The sequence below is a fragment of the Gymnoscopelus microlampas genome (genome assembly GCF_963454915.1).
Source record: "Gymnoscopelus microlampas genome assembly, chromosome: 8".
NCBI lineage: Eukaryota > Metazoa > Chordata > Actinopteri > Myctophiformes > Myctophidae > Gymnoscopelus > Gymnoscopelus microlampas.
This window is the reverse complement of record NC_139945.1, coordinates 57746971-57769090: the sequence shown is the minus strand read 5'-3', so window position 1 is coordinate 57769090 and position 22120 is coordinate 57746971. Positions and strand designations below refer to the sequence as shown.

Below are 22120 nucleotides of genomic sequence, written 5' to 3'. Positions count from 1 at the left end.
AGTAGAGGCACTTGTGCTTGCAGATGGCTCATGTTCGCGGTATCGCTGCTCTGCATCATCCATAACAATTACTTTGACTCCAGTCACTTCAAATGGCTGATTAAATGCGTTCAAAGATTGTGCAAGATTACAAATATTTCTGTACAATTCTGCAACGCCAGCATGATATACCAAGACACTTTTTCCATTTCCATCAACAAGCCCTTCACGACTACGTGCATGTGAATCAATGACAGCATACCAGCCATTCTTTTTGACAACTGCACAGGTATATCCACCCAAAGTTAACAAACATGCATCAAAGTCTACAAAAACCATTTGTACCGCTTCATCCAATGGCAACACTATGTCCTGCAATCCTTCAGCATATTCGGAAAGTCCAACTACACCGCAAAAGGCCTCACCATATAATATTGATACAGGTATATGACAGAGTACATGTTTCCTGGGCAATTCATTAACTGCAACAAATCCACTTGGATCTGCAATTGAACATGCTCGACTCAAGGAAGCATACAGGATATTCCCATGTTCTAGAATCTCATCCAAGTCCTTTGGTCTCCAAGTAAAGACGTTTCTAATTCTACTCATAATTATTGCAGTCAGACTGTTTGGGACACATTGCTTTCCAGCATATGGATCAAATTGTTCATGAGCTTGATGGAATGAACCATGCACGAAAGATACTTGGGGATAATCAGTAGTAGTGCTTTGCAACAAGGTTGAGTCCAAAGAATCAGTGATACAGCCAGAGAGTTTGTCAGAGTTATCATGCTTTTCAGTGTTTTTTCCTCCTGCAGTATTTTTACATATCCCGGCACAACACATTTCATGGTCCTTTCTCTTAACACATGTTACAACATCATAATGATTTCCATTAGTGTTGTTTAAATATACTGCTTGACATCTCTGAACATCTCTAGTTTCATGACAACTGGGGAAAATATTCCATGTGCCACTATTAAACGTCATAATAGTTGTTTGCAACAAGTCGGCAGCTGCAAATATTTCAAGCTCAGTAGCCCATGTTCCTGAATAATACATTCGTGATTTAGTCAAGTATTGCTCCATAGATTCAAAACCTTCTCTCAGATACTGTTGAAATGGTGATGAATTCTGAGAAAGATGTTTAAACATAGCACGACGGATTTTTAAATGTTTGTTCTCATCACCACAGATCGCAAAAGACAATGCTCTGAAGAAACAGTTGCCATCACCTTTGATTTGTTTAGTCTCACATGGATCACCCATTGGTGTGAAATCTTTGCTTTGTTCCACAGTTTTGACACTTTCATTACTGATATTGAACACAATACACAATATGTCCTGATCCACAGATCTGAGTGGCTTGAAAGACAATTTAGGTGGTATGACATCAGTAATGCCGACATCATCTGTTATTTCACAAGTGTCAACATCATGTATCGTATCAGTATTGTCATGTTGCAACTTATCATCTTTGATCTTTTTCTGTCCAAACACTTGTTCCATTTCACATCTGTCTCTTTCTTTGTCACATTTTGACTTCTTGAGTCTGTCACTCTTGAAAGTTGTGTCGTGCAACCTTTTTCCAAGTTGCAGTGTTCCTTTTTCTACTGCTGTATTTTTACATATCCCTGGCAACAAATTTATGTCAACATCATGTACTGTACTAGTAGATGGGTCACTTCTCAAACAAGACTTGAGGTCATGAACTGTTGTAGGTTTACTTTTCAACACAGTGCTGTACAGTGGTCGACTACTAGAGACACTTGTGCTCACTGATGGCTCATGTTCACGGTATCGTTGCTCTGTGTCATCAATCACAATTGCTTTGACTCCAGTCATTTCAAATTGCTGATCAAGTGCATTTAAAGATTGTGCAAGATTACAGATGTTACCATACAATGCTACAATGTCAGCATGATATACCAAAACACTTTTTCCATTTCCATCAACACGCCCTTCACCATTACGTGCATGTGAATCAATAACAGCATACCAGCCATTTTTTCTGACAATTGCACAGGTACTTTTATTCAACGTTAACAGACATGCATCAAAGTCTACAAAAATCCTTTGTATCGCCACATCCAATGGCATCACTATGTCCTGCAATCCTGCATAATATTGGGAAACACCAACATAACCACTAAAGGTTTCACCATACATAATGGATACAGGCCTATTACATAGCACATGTTTCTTGGGCAATTCATTAACTGCAACAAATCCACTTGGATCTGCAATTGAACATGCTTGACTCAAGGAAGCATACAGCCTATTCCCATGTTGTAGAATTTCATCAAGGTCCTTTGGTGTCCAAGTAAAGACGTTTCTAATTCCACTCATAATTATTGCAGTCAGACTGTTTGGGACACATTGCTTTCCAGCATATGGATCAAATTGTTCATGAGCTTGATGGAATGAACCATGTACAAAAGATACTTGAGGATAATCGGTGGTAGTGCTTTGCAACAAGGTTGAGTCCAAAGAATCAGTGATACAGCCAGAGAGTTTGTTAGAGTCATCATGCTTTTCAGTGGTTTTCAGTGGATTCTTTGGAAGGCATTTAGATGTACTTTGATTTTTTTGATTTATTTGATTTCTGTTTTGTTTACGGGGACGTCTAACCTCGTGAACCTTTTGAGGAGGTTCAACCTCAGTCATAATAGTGTCAGAAGTCATTGATGCGTGAATGTCAAAAGGATGCACACCCTCATGAACATTTTCATGAGGATGAACCTCATCAGTCACAGCATCTACAGTCGGTAAGTCAGTCCTGTCTTGGTCAAATAAAGATAAATTAATTAATGCTTGAATGCTACAATGATGCCCAACCTCCTGAATATGTTCAGGAGGATGAACATCGTGATTCACAGCATCCTCAGTCAAAATGTCAGGTTGAGGAGGGCAGTTGGCCGTCCTTTTCTTCAAGTTATCAGTGACCCACTTTCCCTTCTTACGAGGCATCTGAAAAACAAAAATATAGATTGATAAATAAACTTACAATACAATTTACATACCACATGTTTAACTTCAAATTTGTCATTTCACTAGAATATGTACAATGAATCCTAGTAATATCCCCTGGAAAAACCTCTCAAAACCATGAAAAAAAACCTTTCATTTTTTATTTTTTTTAAACCATAATCCTTTTTTAAAAACTACAAAACTTTTTTTTTTATCATAAACCTTTTTAGGTTTTGAAAACCATAAACCTTTTTGAAAGTAAAATGTACATGTTAAACCATTACACTTTAAACCTGAAACACCTTTAAACCTGAAAAACCTTTACACCTTTATACCTGAAAAACCTTTACACCTTTATACCTGAAAAACCTTTAAACCTGAAACAACTTTACACTTTAAACCTGACACACCTTTACACTGTAAAACTGAAACACCTTTACACTGTAAACCTGAAAAACCTTTAAACCTGAAAAAACATTTATACCTGGAAAAACCTTTAAACCTGAAAAACCTTTAAACCTTATACCTGGAAAAACCTTAAAACCTTATATCTGAAAAACCTTTATACCTGGAAAAACCTTTAAACCTGAAAAACCTTTATACCTGAAGCACCTTTAAATCTGAAACACCTTTAAACCTGAAGCCTTATAAACCCTTTACACCTCTTCTCCCTGAAATATAAAGCCACATTGTAGGCACCTCTTCTCCCTGTAGAAACATGAAAAGAAATACAATTGCATTAGTTGAATTACTATACTATTCTAATAACAACCCAGTCCTTTCAAACAATAGTTAATAAAACATTTCAAATGCTATGCCTTACCTGAAATTGTATTGATATCAGCATCTCAGGTAATGACATGTTAATACAAGAGACAAAAAAAAAGACTGTCACAATACTGAGCAATTACATCATATAAATTGAACACAGCTAAGATAATCATTAGCATATTAATGAACACTAACACATTTAAATAAAAACAAATAATTGATGCACATATACTCACCTGATGTTTAAAGTCACCATGACAATAGAGTAACATGAATAGAAAAAACACAATTCACTTGAAACATTACACCATTTCAATTCAATACAAAAACTGGAATAATATAATAGTGAAGTATAGTGCTATAGTAAATCATGCAACCTTACAACCCTAAGAACCATTACCTTACAACCCTTTACTTTACAACCTGAAATACCTACCTGTAGGCCTATACCTGAAAAACCTAAAACATATTTACACCTTATACCTAAAAAAAACTTTATACCTGAAACGCATTTAAACCTGAAAAAAACTTTAATCTGACAAACCTATACACCTGAAAAACCTTTAAACCCAAAACAACTTTAAACCTTTATACCTGAAAAACCTTTACACATTATACCTGAAAAACCTTTACACCTTATACCTGGAAACACCTTTAAATCTGAAAAACCTTGACACCTTTATACCTGAAATACCTTTTACACCTTTAAACCTGAAAAACCTTTATGCCTGATACACCTTTAAACCTTTAAACCTGAAAAACCTTTACACCTTTATACCTGAAAAACCTTTAAACCTGAAAAACCTTTATACCTGGAAAAACCTTTAAACCTTTATACCTCAAAAACCTTTACACCTTAAAAACCTTAATACCTGAACAATCTTTACACCTTTATACCTGAAAATCCTTTTACACCTTTAAACCTGAAAAACCTTTAAACCTTATACCTGGAAAAACCTTAAAATCGTATAACTGAAAAACCTTTATACCTGGAAAAACCTTTAAACCTGAAAAACCTTTATACCTGAAGCACCTTTAAATCTGAAATACCTTTAAACCTGAAGCCTTATAAACCCTTTACACCTCTTCTCCCTGAAATATAAAGCCACATTGTAGGCACCTCTTCTCCCTGTAGAAACATGAAAAGAAATACAATTGCATTAGTTGAATTACTATACTATTCTAATAACAACCCAGTCCTTTCAAACAATAGTTAATAAAACATTTCAAATGCTATGCCTTACCTGAAATTGTATTGATATCAGCATCTCAGGTAATGACATGTTAATACAAGAGACAAAAAAAAAGACTGTCACAATACTGAGCAATTACATCATATAAATTGAACACAGCTAAGATAATCATTAGCATATTAATGAACACTAACACATTTAAATAAAAACAAATAATTGATGCACATATACTCACCTGATGTTTAAAGTCACCATGACAATAGAGTAACATGAATAGAAAAAACACAATTCACTTGAAACATTACACCATTTCAATTCAATACAAAAACTGGAATAATATAATAGTGAAGTATAGTGCTATAGTAAATCATGCAACCTTACAACCCTAAGAACCATTACCTTACAACCCTTTACTTTACAACCTGAAATACCTACCTGTAGGCCTATACCTGAAAAACCTAAAACATATTTACACCTTATACCTAAAAAAAACGTTATACCTGAAACGCATTTAAACCTGAAAAAAACTTTAATCTGACAAACCTATACACCTGAAAAACCTTTAAACCCAAAACAACTTTAAACCTTTATACCTGAAAAACCTTTACACATTATACCTGAAAAACCTTTACACCTTATACCTGGAAACACCTTTAAATCTGAAAAACCTTGACACCTTTATACCTGAAATACCTTTTACACCTTTAAACCTGAAAAACCTTTATGCCTGATACACCTTTAAACCTTTAAACCTGAAAAACCTTTACACCTTTATACCTGAAAAACCTTTAAACCTGAAAAACCTTTATACCTGGAAAAACCTTTAAACCTTTATACCTCAAAAACCTTTACACCTTAAAAACCTTAATACCTGAAAAATCTTTACACCTTTATACCTGAAAAACCTTTTACACCTTTAAACCTGAAAAACCTTTAAACCTTATACCTGGAAAAACCTTAAAATCGTATAACTGAAAAACCTTTATACCTGGAAAAACCTTTAAACCTGAAAAACCTTTATACCTGAAGCACCTTTAAATCTGAAATACCTTTAAACCTGAAGCCTTATAAACCCTTTACACCTCTTCTCCCTGAAATATAAAGCCACATTGTAGGCACCTCTTCTCCCTGTAGAAACATGAAAAGAAATACAATTGCATTAGTTGAATTACTATACTATTCTAATAACAACCCAGTCCTTTCAAACAATAGTTAATAAAACATTTCAAATGCTATGCCTTACCTGAAATTGTATTGATATCAGCATCTCAGGTAATGACATGTTAATACAAGAGACAAAAAAAAAGACTGTCACAATACTGAGCAATTACATCATATAAATTGAACACAGCTAAGATCATCATTAGCATATTAATGAACACTAACACATTTAAATAAAAACAAATAATTGATGCACATATACTCACCTGATGTTTAAAGTCACCATGACAATAGAGTAACATGAATAGAAAAAACACAATTCACTTGAAACATTACACCATTTCAATTCAATACAAAAACTGGAATAATATAATAGTGAAGTAGTATAGTGCTATAGTAAATCATGCAACCTTACAACCCTAAGAACCATTACCTTACAACCCTTTACTTTACAACCTGAAATACCTACCTGTAGGCCTATACCTGAAAAACCTAAAACATATTTACACCTTATACCTAAAAAAAAAATTATACCTGAAACGCATTTAAACCTGAAAAAAACTTTAATCTGACAAACCTATACACCTGAAAAACATTTAAACCCAAAACAACTTTAAACCTTTATGCCTGAAAAACCTTTATACCTGAAAAACCTTTACACATTATACCTGAAAAACCTTTACACCTTATACCTGGAAACACCTTTAAATATGAAAAACCTTGACACCTTTATACCTGAAATACCTTTTACACCTTTAAACCTGAAAAACCTTTATGCCTGATACACCTTTAAACCTTTAAACCTGAAAAACCTTTACACCTTTATACCTGAAAAACCTTTACACCTGAAAAACCTTTATACCTGGAAAAACCTTTAAACCTTTATACCTCAAAAACCTTTACACCTTAAAAACCTTAATACCTGAAAAATCTTTACACCTTTATACCTGAAAAACCTTTTACACCTTTAAACCTGAAAAACCTTTAAACCTTATACCTGGAAAAACCTTAAAATCTTATATCTGAAAAACCTTTATACCTGGAAAAACCTTTAAACCTGAAAAACCTTTATACCTGAAGCACCTTTAAATCTGAAATACCTTTAAACCTGAAGCCTTATAAACCCTTTACACCTCTTCTCCCTGAAATATAAAGCCACATTGTAGGCACCTCTTCTCCCTGTAGAAACATGAAAAGAAATACAATTGCATTAGTTGAATTACTATACTATTCTAATAACAACCCAGTCCTTTCAAACAATAGTTAATAAAACATTTCAAATGCTATGCCTTACCTGAAATTGTATTGATATCAGCATCTCAGGTAATGACATGTTAATACAAAAGACAAAAAAAAGACTGTCACAATACTGAGCAATTACATCATATAAATTGAACACAGCTAAGATAATCATTAGCATATTAATGAACACTAACACATTTAAATAAAAACAAATAATTGATACACATATACTCACCTGATGTTTAAAGTCACCATGACAATAGAGTAACATGAATAGAAAAAACACAATTCACTTGAAACATTACACCATTTCAATTCAATACAAAAACTGGAATAATATAATAGTGAAGTAGTATAGTGCTATAGTAAATCATGCAACCTTACAACCCTAAGAACCATTACCTTACAACCCTTTACTTTACAACCTGAAATACTTACCTGTAGGCCTATACCTGAAATACCTGAAAAACCTAAAACATATTTACACCTTATACCTAAAAAACCTTTATACCTGAAACACATTTAAACCTGAAAAAAACTTTAATCTGACAAACCTATACACCTGAAAAACCTTTAAACCCGAAACAACTTTAAACCTTTATGCCTGAAAAACCTTTATACCTGAAAAACCTTTACACATTATACCTGAAAAACCTTTACACCTTATACCTGAAAAACCTTTAAACCTGAAAAACCTTTATACCTGGAAAACCTTTAAACCTTTATACCCCAAAAACCTTTTACACCTTAAAAACCTTAATACCTGAAAAATCTTTACACCTTTATATCTGAAAAACCTTTAAACCTTTATACCTGGAAAAAAACTTTACACCTTTATACCCGAAAAACCTTTAAACCTTTATACCTGAAAAACCTTTAAACCTGCATACCTCAAAAACCTTTACACCTTAAAAACATTTATACCTGAAACACCTTTAAACCTTTTAAACCTGAAAAACTTAAAAATCTTCTCACCTGATATTTAGGGTCACAATGAAGGCAGAGTAGATTATTATTATTATTATTATTATTATTACAAAACATTGGATTACTTTTTCTACCACTTGTCTTTGTTCCTACCAAACACTTCACTATGTTGTGGCAAGCTTGTAGATCTGCATATTTCGGTATTGATATGTATTTATGACTTCTGAGTATTTTTTAAAACACTCATTGTTTTAATAAGTATTTTCAAAAGCAATTACTCCAGTATTTAAATCAAGTTCAAATTTGATTAATCAACATTTACTTGTAGTGGAGTAATATTTGACCAGAAGTATTTGTACTATGACTCAAGTATTGGAGTTCAATACTTTGTTCACCACTGATTTATCTTAAAACCATGTAATGGATAACACTACCTACCAATTACAAACATCACTTTGTAAATCAGTAGAAGAAACAATTACAAGCCCAATATCATGATTGCAACAACAGACAGTAAATGCTTCATCATTGAGAAAACTCACCCTGGTCATCCAATGCTCTCCTACTGGTGGTATCTGTGGAAGATGGCTTTAAATGTTTGGTGAAGCCATGTGTCAAGGACCCAAATGACCCACAATGCAAAGCAAGTTAGTTGCCCTTAGCAAAGCCTGAACAAATAAGCAATCCATGCTGTATGATAAGTTACCATATATGAGGTCCAATTCAGTCTATCTAATGGCTCAGTCACTACACTGTCTACCTACCAGTCTGAAGGTCTCTGGTTCAAGCCCCAAATTAACCATTGCATTGCACACAACATGATCATTTCAATTAATGCATGTGCAATTGTTGAAAAAAGATAACATGAAATGCTTATTTGAGAGTATGTTTTTTCAAATTATGACATACTTCATTGTGAAAATAGCCCATCTACAATATACTTCATTGTGAAAATAGCTACAATATCTACAATTTCACCACTTTTCAGATAGCAACGCTTTGTGACATTTTTTAGCTGTTTGCATGAAACAATATCTCTTTTTTCAGAGTTTCATGTCTGTTGGTCCAATGGCTTCCAGCTTAAGTGTATATTTCACAACCTCAAGGTCACCGGTTCAAGCCTCACTTAGTGCAGACTTCATTTAAAGTGCATTGCAAACAACAATACTATGTCAATGAATACATGTGCAATTGTCAAAGATAACACAAAATGCTTATTTGAGAGTGTGTTTTTTATATATATGACATCATTGTGAAAATAGCTGTTCTACAATCTCACAACTTTTCAAATAGCAACGTTTTGTGAGCTTGTAGATCGGCTACTTTCACTGGTTCACTTTTATCTTCAACAGATGACCTCAGCCTGAACAAAGTTATAGCACTATAGGTAGTGTTGCAGCCTCTCAGTCCAAATGCTGAGAGTTCGATTCCTGTTACAGGCAATAGGATGTAATGTCCAATAAATCCATTATGTTTCCATAAACATGTGTGTGACATAAACTGTCTGTCTGTCTGTCTGTCTGTCTGTCTGTCTGTCTGTCTGTCTGTCTGTCTGTCTGTCTCTCTCTCTCTCTCTCAGTCAGTTTAACTTTCACCTGACGCAGTATGGTCATTTGAAGCTGCGACCACTGGGGGGCAGCATAGAACTATACAAGGATATTCTGAATGAGAGAAGTCCTCCTTCCTTCTCACCCTCTCTTCATATTTGGTTACCTCAGTGGTTCTCAACATGTTAGTCAGAACCTCCCACATTATTTTTGTGGTCCCCAGATGACAGTGAACTCACAATTTAAGATCTTATTAGTGTCTTTTATTGTATTTATTTATTAAAACCATTTACTTTATCAAAAGTAATCAACAAACTATACTATAAAACTAATCAAACATTAGCCACATTGTCAAATTCTATTAGAAAGGGGCCTTCTTTTTTTTTTTAATAGCAGATCTACAAGCTCACAATGCCTGGAGTCGTTGTGAGATTTTTATTTCCAAACTTTTAGTTAGAACAGAGTATTTCTACATCGTCGTATTGATACTTTTACTTAAGTAAAACATTTCAGTACTTTTTCCACCACTGGTCTACACACATTTGTTCCTACCAAACACTTCACTATGTTGTTGATATGTATTTATGACTTCTGAGTATTTTTTAAAACACTTACTTTTTAATACTTAAGTATATTCAAAAACAATTACTCCAGTATTTAAATCGAGTACAAACTTGATTAATCAACATTCACATGTAGTGTAATAATATTTGACCAAAAGTATCTAAACTTCAAAACCCAGCATCATGATTACAACAGACAATAAATGCTTGGTCATCTGAAACTGCGACCACTGGGTGGCAGCATAGAGCTATATATAAGGATATTCTGAATGAGTGTGATTCTCCTTCCTTCTCACCCTTTTTCTTTTCATATTTGGTTATCTCAGTGGGTCTCACATGTGGATTGGGACCCCCCACATGATATTTGGGGTCCCCAGATCACAGTGAAGTCACAATTTAAGATAAATCTTTCATTTTATTTATATATTTTAAAGGGTAAGACCACTTTGGTAGAGGTTTGGGTTGTGTATTTACCTTGCCATGGTGTAACTCCAAAGGTGGGCAAGAAATCAAAAATAATTGTTCCATTGATTAGAAATTGATAATTCAAAATATGCTCCTCATTGACTTACATTGTACGGTAAAACAGCTCTCAAAGTCACTCTTTTAGCACATAAATGAACCCAAACATAGCTGATTCAGACAATATAGAATATCACCAAACCCAGTACTGTTTGTTTTTTTAATAAAAATGTCAACTTCCTGTTGATTTTACTATTTGAAGATCTGGGGCCGGATCCACCGATCCAGTCCGGGTTTTCTACTTATTAAAAATGGCAAAATCAACAAGAAGTTGACATTTTTATTAAAAAAAAAAAAAACAGTACTGGGTATGGTGATGTTCTATATTTTCTGAATCAACTTTGTTTGCGTTCGTTTTTGTGCTAAAAGAATTACTTTGAGAGCAGTTTTACCGTACAATGTAAGTCAATGAGGAGCATATTTTGAATTATCAATTTCTAATCAATGGAGCAATTATTTATGATTTCTTGCCCACCTTTGGAGTTACATCATGGCAAGGTAACTACACAACCCAAACCTCTACCAAAGTGGTCTTGCCCTTTAAGACCATTTACTTTATCACAAGTAATCAACAAACTATACTATAAAAACTAATCAAACATTAGCCACATTGTCAAATTCTATTAGAAAGGGGCCTTCTTTTTTTTTTTAAATAGCAGATCTACAAGCTCACAATGCCTGGAGTCGTTGTGAGATTTTTATTTCCAAACTTTTAGTTAGAACAGAGTATTTCTACTTTGTCGTATTGATACTTTTACTTAAGTAAAACATTTCAGTACTTTTTCTACCACTGGTCTACACACATTTGTTCCTACCAAACACTTCACTATGTTGTTGATATGTATTTATGACTTCTGAGTATTTTTTAAAACACTTACTTTTTAATACTTAAGTATATTCAAAAACAATTACTCCAGTATTTAAATCGAGTACAAACTTGATTAATCAACATTCACATGTAGTGTAATAATATTTGACCAAAAGTATCTAAACTTCAAAACCCAGCATCATGATTACAACAGACAATAAATGCTTGGTCATCTGAAACTGCGACCACTGGGTGGCAGCATAGAGCTATATATAAGGATATTCTGAATAAGTGTGATTCTCCTTCCTTCTCACCCTTTTTCTTTTCATATTTGGTTATCTCAGTGGGTCTCACATGTGGATTGGAACCCCCCACATGATATTTGGGGTCCCCAGATCACAGTGAAGTCACAATTTAAGATAAATCTTTCATTTTATTTATATATTTTAAAGGGTAAGACCACTTTGGTAGAGGTTTGGGTTGTGTATTTACCTTGCCATGGTGTAATTATCAATTTCTAATCAATGGAGCAATTATTTATGATTTCTTGCCCTTTGGAGTTACATCATGGCAAGGTAACTACACAACCCAAACCTCTACCAAAGTGGTCTTGCCCTTTAAGACCATTTACTTTATCACAAGTAATCAACAAACTATACTATAAAACTGGTCAAATATTGGCCAAAGTGTCAAATTATATAAGAAAGGGGCTTTTATTTGTTTTAATAGCAGATGTACAATGGAATCATTGTGAGATTGTAGATCTGCTATTTAATGCCAAATTAATGCACACCATACATTTTAGGCAGCTTATCTGTTTCAAACACTTTTTCACATACTTATATGTGATACTTATATGATATGTTATACTTATATACACATACATAGCCACAAGTTCATTTAAATTATAATCATATTTCCATCACAATACAAATCAGAACCATCAATGTTACTGAAAGGCTGTTCCTTTCAATTTCAAAGTAGGCACCTGGTCAGTTCATCTTGTTAAATGGCACGATAAACTGATAGTTGGTTAAATGAAAAATATGCAGATTTTAATCAAGATGTTCTTCAGATGTGTGATATTCTTCAGTTCTGCAATCAATGTTATTCTGTTCTAAAAGTACAATCGATCACATTTACTAAGGTAAAAGACATCTTGATCATGTTTCCCCCCTTGCTATATTTAGTAATAAAGCTGTGTAGAATTGATACATGTCATTTAAACTAAAAGGTTTTGCAGTTCCCATTGACTAATGTTGGCATTGACAGCCTGAAGAAGGTGTCATTATTTATCATGTCATGATCAGAATAAATGTGTCTGTTTAAATTAAAATAAGAAACTGAGACACATACTTAATTTTAGATATAAAGGATAATTGAGGCTGGTTATTGTTGAGAAATGAACACAGACAGTGTTATTATTCCCTGGAATAATCAGCCTGAAATACTTTATTTCTGAACATTGACTGGCTCTCATTTATCCCTTGTAATAAACCTATAAGTCATCTCAGTTGACCAATCAAACACAGTTTTATAGACAATTGACACATAACCAGTTAACAAAAACATTTACTGACACACAGACTTGGAACACATGATCAATGTTGTTTCCTGAAGTCACTAGATGTTTTTCGGGTCTTGCAAAAGACACCCTACTCCTGGCAACTCGATCAAGGCTGATCAGACCCAAGTGGCATACTACTGCTACTGCCCCCACAGTCTATTAGAGGGGAAGTTAGAGACAGTGGTAATCAAGGGTTAGGGTGGCTGGTGAGATGTTAGCAGCAGGTGTTGGCTCCTCCTTCGTCTGTCCTCCGTCTCTCCAGATGTCAACACGCTCTTTGTGATCATCACCCGCCGGTACTCCCACTCCCAGTTTTACAATAAACAAATAGCATCTACTGATACACAAACTTGGGCACATCAGTGTTGTGTCCAAACAGTCTTTTTTATTAATTGAACATGTATTTTCAAAGCCTATACATCAATAAAATACAAGTGTGAAAATATGATGCATGTGTATAAACAGACTAAGCAATGCTAATCAAGTCTTTGTTATGAACAGACAGATACGACCTGGGGGCAGTTCATGAGCAATCCTGAGGGCCATGGCAGCAGCCCACTCTAGGTTCTGTATGCAGTGGATATACTCCATCATCATCTTGGCCACTTTGAAAGCGGCTGTGGTTCTCAACAGACATGTACAGTTGTCAAGACTCACCTTGAAGGAAACATAAGACACAACATTAAATGCACAGATTAGATCTGATATGGAAGTACATTTAAGGTCCTTTTATTTTTTTGGGTAGACATCAACTGATTACGTTAACTGCATTAATCTCTGAAAGAAAATCCATATCTGACTAACAGTGACATTCTCATCAGCTATTTGTATGATCTTGAGCACAACTTCAAGCCTCTCATAGTTATAAGGAATGAGCCACCACTTTGACATTAACGCTCATCTGCAGGAGCATCTCCAGCAGCTGGTCAGACCACCTCTGGTCAGCCTCCATCTTTGGACGGCAGCTTGGCAACATGCATCTTCTCAGCCTTCAAGGAGGAAAATAGAACAAAACAAATCATGTTATCGTTACATGAATATGTATCTGCATTACAACACTTACAATTAATGTTGCCACAGCAATTAGTAATTGGGAAACATGTCCAGGCCCTAATGAGTAAGCAATTACATTGAAATGGATATTTAACGATATTCATGTTATATACACCTGCAACTTCAAACTAAAGCCATTACTAATGCTTCCAAGCAACCTGTACTCAGTTGGGCCAACCAGCATTTTGTTTTAAAGTCACAAGCCTTCAGAATACTTAACCTTATATTAAACACCTACAAAACAAAGTTCGTGTGGTTTGGCAGTTAGAAATCTGCTCCCCTCAGAGTGCCACAAAAGACAGCTCAAAGCTTGTAGTATATACAGACAAATATGGTTAGGTAGCATTCTGTCCTCAATACACTTAAGCCACTTTCCCACTATACCAAAACTCCACTAACATCTAGCTTTTATCTTTACTGGTAAAGGTTACAATCAGCTCCTGGGATATAATAACTCTGCAGTAAGTACATTATTTATTAGCTCCGATCTGCAGTGATGAAAACATAACTCCCAGATAGACACTCAAATCTTTGCCCGTTTTTCGGCATGATACTATGAGAAAGCTTCTCCTCATCAATAAGAAGAGGGAATATGGACACCATAGGCTCTATAGTGTGCGTATTTCACTCGCCACTTTGCCAATAAAATATTATATGTGTGAACCATAAAAATAAGTTACAAGCTTAAGTGTGCAAGTAAAGATACTAACAGCCATAAACATTTCAGTCCAATGTCATGCCCCCCACCGGCCCAAGTCTATGGAACACACTCATTTCAGGTAGTGGTACATTTACTCAAGTAAAACATTTGAGTACTTTACTCATGTAAAACATTTGACTACTTTTTCCACCACTCATTACTCACAAGTTACCTAACCAACATTATTTGAGTTAAAAAACACCAGTTACTACGTTTTATATGCAACCAAAAACGTCAGATTATCAGAATAATCTGATCTTTAAAACAAACGCTAAACCAATGGAAATGTTAGGTCCATGTTAGCATAATAGTTAGCCACATAAGCTATCGAGCCAAACCAACTAACTCTGGGCTCGATCAAATAGGGGAAATATAGACTTCTTGATGTTAGGTAGTGTTAACTAACGTAGCACAGACAATGTGACTTCGCCATGTAGATATAAAAGATATATAAACCTTTTATTTTCATTAGGGTCGCCAGATCGATCTGCTGCTGTGTTCGTGTGGAACGGACGTTAAAACACTTCCTGATACAGACTGTGACGTCAGACGTAGGGTTCAACCAATAGATATACGCGTCGCGCGTTCACCGCTCACGGCCATTGTAGTAATTTTCTTTTACTCAAATTAACTACATAATATTATAAAAGTGGATTGCGCCCACAGCTTCAAATGGATTTATTACATTTGTGGTTTAGTGTTGGACATGTGTGAGGTTTGATGTGTCTCCATCTCCACGATTGGTGAGAAGCCCTTCAGGTCACGCGCAGTTCCTCCATTGGTACATATCATGTCCCGTCATCATCCTTCCAGTTCTCAAAAGTAACTAGATGTCTCCGTTCTTATGGCCGCTATCAGTCCAGAGAAAACTCCCAAGAACGACAGTCTACTGACAGCGTGCCTACCGTAGAAGAACTAGCCTAGAACCTTATCAGTTTGTTTATGTTCGTACATATTCCATTTGGTACATGTTGCTACTGAACACTAGAGCCGATTCAGGGCAAATAGTCTAGTAAGTATTTAATCATATTGTCACTGTTAACACCATGTAGAGATCAGATTTAATTCACATTGTATTTATGTTTGTTAAGATAAGCGTACACAGTCAGTTAGGGGTTGACTGTGTTCTTTTTGTTGCTGTGTATTACTAGGTAAGAAGTCACAGTTGACAGTTATATCGCCCGGGTCCAAAGCGTTAGTGAGTTAAGGCCCACGCATGCTACCAAATGCGCATGCTACCATTGGTGGTCACCTTATCATCTTATCACTACGGTGGTAATAGAAAGAGCTCTCTCTATCATAGAGAGCGCTCTCTCTATCATCTAAAGGGTGTTAGGATGACCACCTCATTTGGTAGCATGCGTGTCCCTTCGCTCTAGACCAAGGCTAGAGGTTATACTAGCTCCATTAAAAACCTCTCACTCCGCTATACAGCTCCGAGATGAGGTTCTATGTGGATGTCACCTAGAATCGATCAAATGTCCCCCAAGGCTCCGCTGTTTACCCTTTTGTATACATCGTGTCCAAAAAAACAAGGTAAATTTCAACGCGTACAGATGTTTAAGGTTTGGTAGGGTAGGAAATATTTTATGTCGGGGCACGAAATAATCGTTTCAATTACTTATTTAGTCAGTCTGTGGCCACATTTACCATTCAACCCAGAAAACCCCCATACGTCCGCTGCCAGTACTGCTCCCTGTTTGGCTACAATGAGAAACGTGGCCACAGGCTGGCTAAATAAGTAATTTAAACTGTTATTTCGTGCCTCGACCTAAAATATTTTCCACCCAACCAAACCTTAAGCATTTGTGCGCGTTGGAATCTACCATTAGTTTTTGGACACGATGTATACAAAAGGGTAAACAGCGGACACTTGGCGGGCGTTCTACTGATTCTGGGTGACATCCACATAGAACCTCATCTCGGAGCTGTATAGCGAACTGAGACGTTCTTCATGGAGCTAGGGTTATACTAGTGTTTACAAAAGTGACTTTTTTATTCATATTTGGTTTCTTTGATGTGGTTATCGTTAGCGCCCTGATCACTTATTTTACACTTGTAGCACTTCTATAATTATTTGCACTGATTGTATGCCACAACTTAATTATTCTGTAATAAAAAAAACCTACGTTGGCCTTGAACCATCTTGCTCTGTTGCTTTACTACTCCCCTGGACCCGGTGGGTCGTAACAGTAGGCCTAACTCATGTTTTACAATAACTATACTGAATAAAATAATTATATTTGACTTTAAGATGTGAAGTAGAAACAAAAGTAGGCTTGCAGACAATCAGAAATACAGAATAAAATACCTCAATTGTACTTAAATATAGAGTACTTGAGTAAATGTACTTGTGTACTTACATTTAAATTAAGTAAAAGTATGAACAATGCAATGTAGAAATACTCCATAAGTATACGTTTTGTATTCAAGATGTAGTGTAGTAAAAGTACAAAAGTATTATGCATACAATGTTCATTTTCATAGGTTATCTAAATGCATGAAATGTAAAAATCTTATGAAAGTAGCAGATACTAACAAGCTCATAATGTCTCAGGATGAGCTTGTACATCTGCTGTTTTCAAATGGCGGTGGAGTAAAAATACTGAAAATTATAAATACTCTAGTAAAGTAAAGAATACTTCAAAATTGTATTTAAGTACAGCAGTTGCGTAAATATACTTCATTACTTTATACCACGGCTTCCAAAGGAAATGATTCAAACGGGTCACGTGTCTTTGCTTATACCTTCGCCGAATATAACACATTTCAATTGCATTGTGATTAACGAATGAATGAATATGGTTCAATGTAAGACACCACAGCACTTAATGAAAATAAACAATGGAGTTTTTTTTGTGCAGACATCTAAGAATGGCAGCAAACTGCTCTTTTTCCCATTCAAATGCATTGATATTATTCGCCTTTATAGCCTATATGTAGTAGAACAGTTCAGTGCGGTATCTATCATTTATTTATGAGTGGTTTAAAGGTTGTTTATATAATGACTGTGTATTACTTTGTAAGTACTTATATGCATTTGACAATGTGTTAATGATCTAATTGTATATTATAGCCATTCGTTTTTGTTTAAGAATTGTCATGGCTTTGGTTGCTTTCATTCACCATTATATATGATGGTGAATGAAAGCAACCAAAGCCATGACAATTAATATTGTAAAGCCATATTCAATGTTGGTGTGAAGATGCCATTACGGCTAAATGTTATTAAATATATGTATTATACTAATTAAACCATTTCCCATGGACATATATAGACCCTTTTACCAAGTATTCATTTTACAGGAAAAGTTCAAACGTATTTTCTTCTGTAAAAACCTAAAGTGCAGCATTTTATAACTTCTATAATTGTAAAATGCATCTATACAACAACATTCATATAACAATTTTAAAGAATGAAAACATGTTTCTTAAACAATGATTTATTTGTAAATTTTAAATTTTCTGAAAATAACACAAAACAATTGAATTCGAATTTGATTATATGATATTGACGGATTCTTCTTCTCCTCCTCCTCAGTTCTTGAACAACTCATTTAGGCCTAAGTCCAGTTCGTTATCAGATAAGGAATGGCTGCTGCTTGGTCCTGCTGTGACTGAGGGGAGGATTGAAGTGATTATGTATTGGGAATTGTGTTGAATGATAAAGTGCTCTGTGTCCAAAATGTGCTCTTCGATAGTGTCCGAGTTAGTGAGTGTGGGTGCTAGTAGTGGCTGGGATGATAAATATTTCGTGACGGCGGAGTGAGGGAAAGTGAGTGTTTGTTGTGATTGTTGAGTTTTAATGATGACAGTTCCTGATGTGACGGGTGTGTATGTGTTGGTTTTTTGTCGCATGGTGCAATGGGTGCATTTGTTTGTTGTGCTGTTGTGTTGGAAGGTGACCAGATATTTGTGACAGTTTACATTGGGACATTGGAATTGGGTAGAAAGTGAGCATGCAATGATGGGTGCGGTGACAGTAGTGGTGACATTTTGTGGGGGAGTGACTAATGGTGCTGATAATATGGATTGTGGAATGTGAATATTGGTGCTCAGTGCAGTGATGATGCTGTCTGGGGTGGTGCTAAGTGATGGATGTGAATAGTTTTTGTAGGTTAGATGTGAAATGTGATATGATGAATCTTGTTTTACGGCTTCGATAGAAGTTCCCCAAAAAGTTAGGTGGCATTTCCCTGTTGGGTCTGCAATTTCGGTGTTGGTGAGAGTGATAGGTCCAGTTGATGGATGTATTGTTTCTTCTGTGAATATGTTGAGGATTTTGCAGTGAATGTGTCCAATCTTATGACAAAAGACAAAAGAAAAGACAAGATATTAGGTTATATTAAGTTATTTCCGATGCATTACTGATAGATGATCTTCTAAATACTTGATGCACCGTCTTTTGACCTGTAGATTACATCTACATATACTAATAATACATGCTCACAGTCTCACATATGTTACAATTGTGTATATGGTCCTCAGAAGTATCCATATATTTGATATTGTTGGATAAAAAAGTATTTGAATCCTATTAGTGGCCATTTTCTCCATAATGCTTTCAAATAAAACACCTTATTGATTAGAAGGTGTACTGCATTGTGATTGTATGTGAAAATGCCCACTGATCGGATTATAATGCTTTTTAGAACAATACGGAATATATAGTTACTTCAGGGAGATCGGATTTAACTATAACATATGTGCTATGGAGTAAGCACTTTATATTTGAAATCGGAACGTTTATTTAGATACAAATGGAAAAAGTGCAAATACTATTAAACACATCTTTTTCCACACGAATTACAAACATTACTATAGAGCGTAGTCACACCAAGCGGCAGTTACATTCTCATTGAATAGCAATTGTTAGCAAAACATCGAAGTTAAACTTCGACGACAACATGCGTTCTCTAATAAGTCTAATGATGAAGCTTGAATTCAATACTTACTTTTTGATTTATTTGAAGCTCGTCAAAGTGTTGGAGCTCAAACTGTGGTTCTTCTGTCTTTTCTGACATTCTAAACTGGCACGTGGCCATGAGCACTCTGGAATATGTATTCACGATGATGTTTTGGACTTTAGTGTCTGTAATACAAATATTAGATAAAGACATTTAGTTATTGTGGTAATATTATGTAAGAACAAAAGAAACAGAACAATGTGATTCAAAGTGATTTAACTGATCAGGCAAATGAGATATCAGCATATAAGTGATCTTGCATCAACTGTAGGCCTACATCTGTTATTGAAATGTGTTTATCCCTTAAAATCACGAAGGCTCATTTGATCTTTCAGATACAGAAATAACTCGGTGTGTCCAAAAACGTACTTATACGGCTTTGTAAGGCTGCTTAGGGCAGTACAGGCCCAAACCATATGAAATAGTATTAATAAAAGATCAATGAAAATCATCAAATTATTTACACACACACACACACACACACACACATATATGGGTAAACTTACGTTCGTTGTATCCTATCTTTATCCCCTCAAGTCTTGTAGCTTCCTTTTTTCTTTCCACATCTTTGAAAATGTTATATTTGCCCTGGTCAAATGACACTCCTGTCATGAATATATTTTCAGCTTTTTCAAGCTTGAAATTGAAATATTTCTTCTTTGTCTTGCTCTCTTTCACTATAGTAACTTCAGAAATATAGCCGCTTATTGAAGTCATCTTATTGAGGTCATCCAATTTCTGCCTCTTCATGGCTGTGGCCATTTTGACTGAGTGAGTGTTTGTCCATTAATTGTAGTGATATTTATAGTGGAATATATTAACATTATCTGATTTGTGATGGAAGTCAGGTGTTTGAAAATTTAGATGATAGATTTGTAGAAAATAATTCATGTTGTTGTTTAAATTACCTCTTTACATTGTAGACATAAGTTTAGCAGTTATTTAAATGAATTTGAAGTTGTATTGCTTATATTTATTTATTTCTGTTTCGTTTAGTAAAAAGATTCTATGAAGTTGGAAAAAGCTAAATAAATTATATATATATATATAATATATAATTATAATTATATTTAGGATGTCATAGTTAACATATATTATTTTGTATTAATAATATTTTTAAATATGTAGATTCTGGATGAATTATATAGTACTCTACTTATTTATTTTCTTCTATAGAACAAACAGTTGGTTTTCTTTCATGAAAATAGTTGTTGGTATTGATGTTGTAGGACAAACATTCCAAATTCTGTGACTGTTGTTTCCCAGTTTTGTCTTATAGTCTATACTATAAGTAAAGAGTATAATAGTGACTTTGATGCTTTATTCCTACTTATTACACTGTTTTAATATTTGCCTGTTTTTTGTCAATAGGGACTTTAGATAACACTGTTTTTTGTTGATATTCTGAATTGCTTAACTGTCATCTTCAAACGTGTTTTGATTCTGATCAATGCAGTGTTAAGTGTGTATGACCTTTTGACTTAGGACTTTGTATAAATATTATTCGTTCTTAAGTCTTAAACTACCTCTTTGCCACTATTTGAAGACTATTGTCATCTTTAGTGTGATATATGTAAATGTAAAAATAAATAAATAAATAATATGGCGATATAAAAGCAACTCATTTCCCGGTGCGAGGTATAGCTCTGAAACATAACTGTCATACCAGTCATCGACCCACTTTTTCCTGGTTTTCAATTTGTTTGCCCCCCAATGCCACGGATGTATCAAGTTGAGCTGGCAAAGGTTTAAGTACCTGTACCTGCCGTATTGTTCAATACAAAGTATTTTAATCTGATAGGCGGCCATTTTCTCTATAAAATAAATAAATAATAATATATCAGAATGCAATACACCTCTTAACCAGTAATGTCACATAGTTGAAAGTATCGAAGAAAATTCGGAGGAATTGGCCGGGTTCCGGGATCATATTCAAAAGCTTTTTATTTAACAATACGGAATATATAGATACTTAGACCTTTTGTGGCTTATAGCTTATTACATCCACGCCATGAAGAGCTTATAAATATCGGTGCCCCTGATCCCAAACAAATAAAGTGTAAATGTATTACAGTAGAGGGCCATAGGAATCTTTTGGTATGAATCGATCTAAAAGCATGAAATTAGTCCCACATGTAATGAAGGGC

At 34.8% G+C, this 22120-nt stretch overlaps 1 protein-coding gene across 1 annotated transcript in view; it reads right to left on the bottom strand.

Annotated features, from left to right (window-relative positions):
• The window catches only part of LOC311050670 (uncharacterized protein), a gene marked incomplete at its 3' end in the record, with an annotated part of 728236 nt that overhangs the window by 492134 nt on the left and 213982 nt on the right, over positions 1 to 22120 (bottom strand). The gene's annotated exons all lie outside the window — the stretch shown is intronic.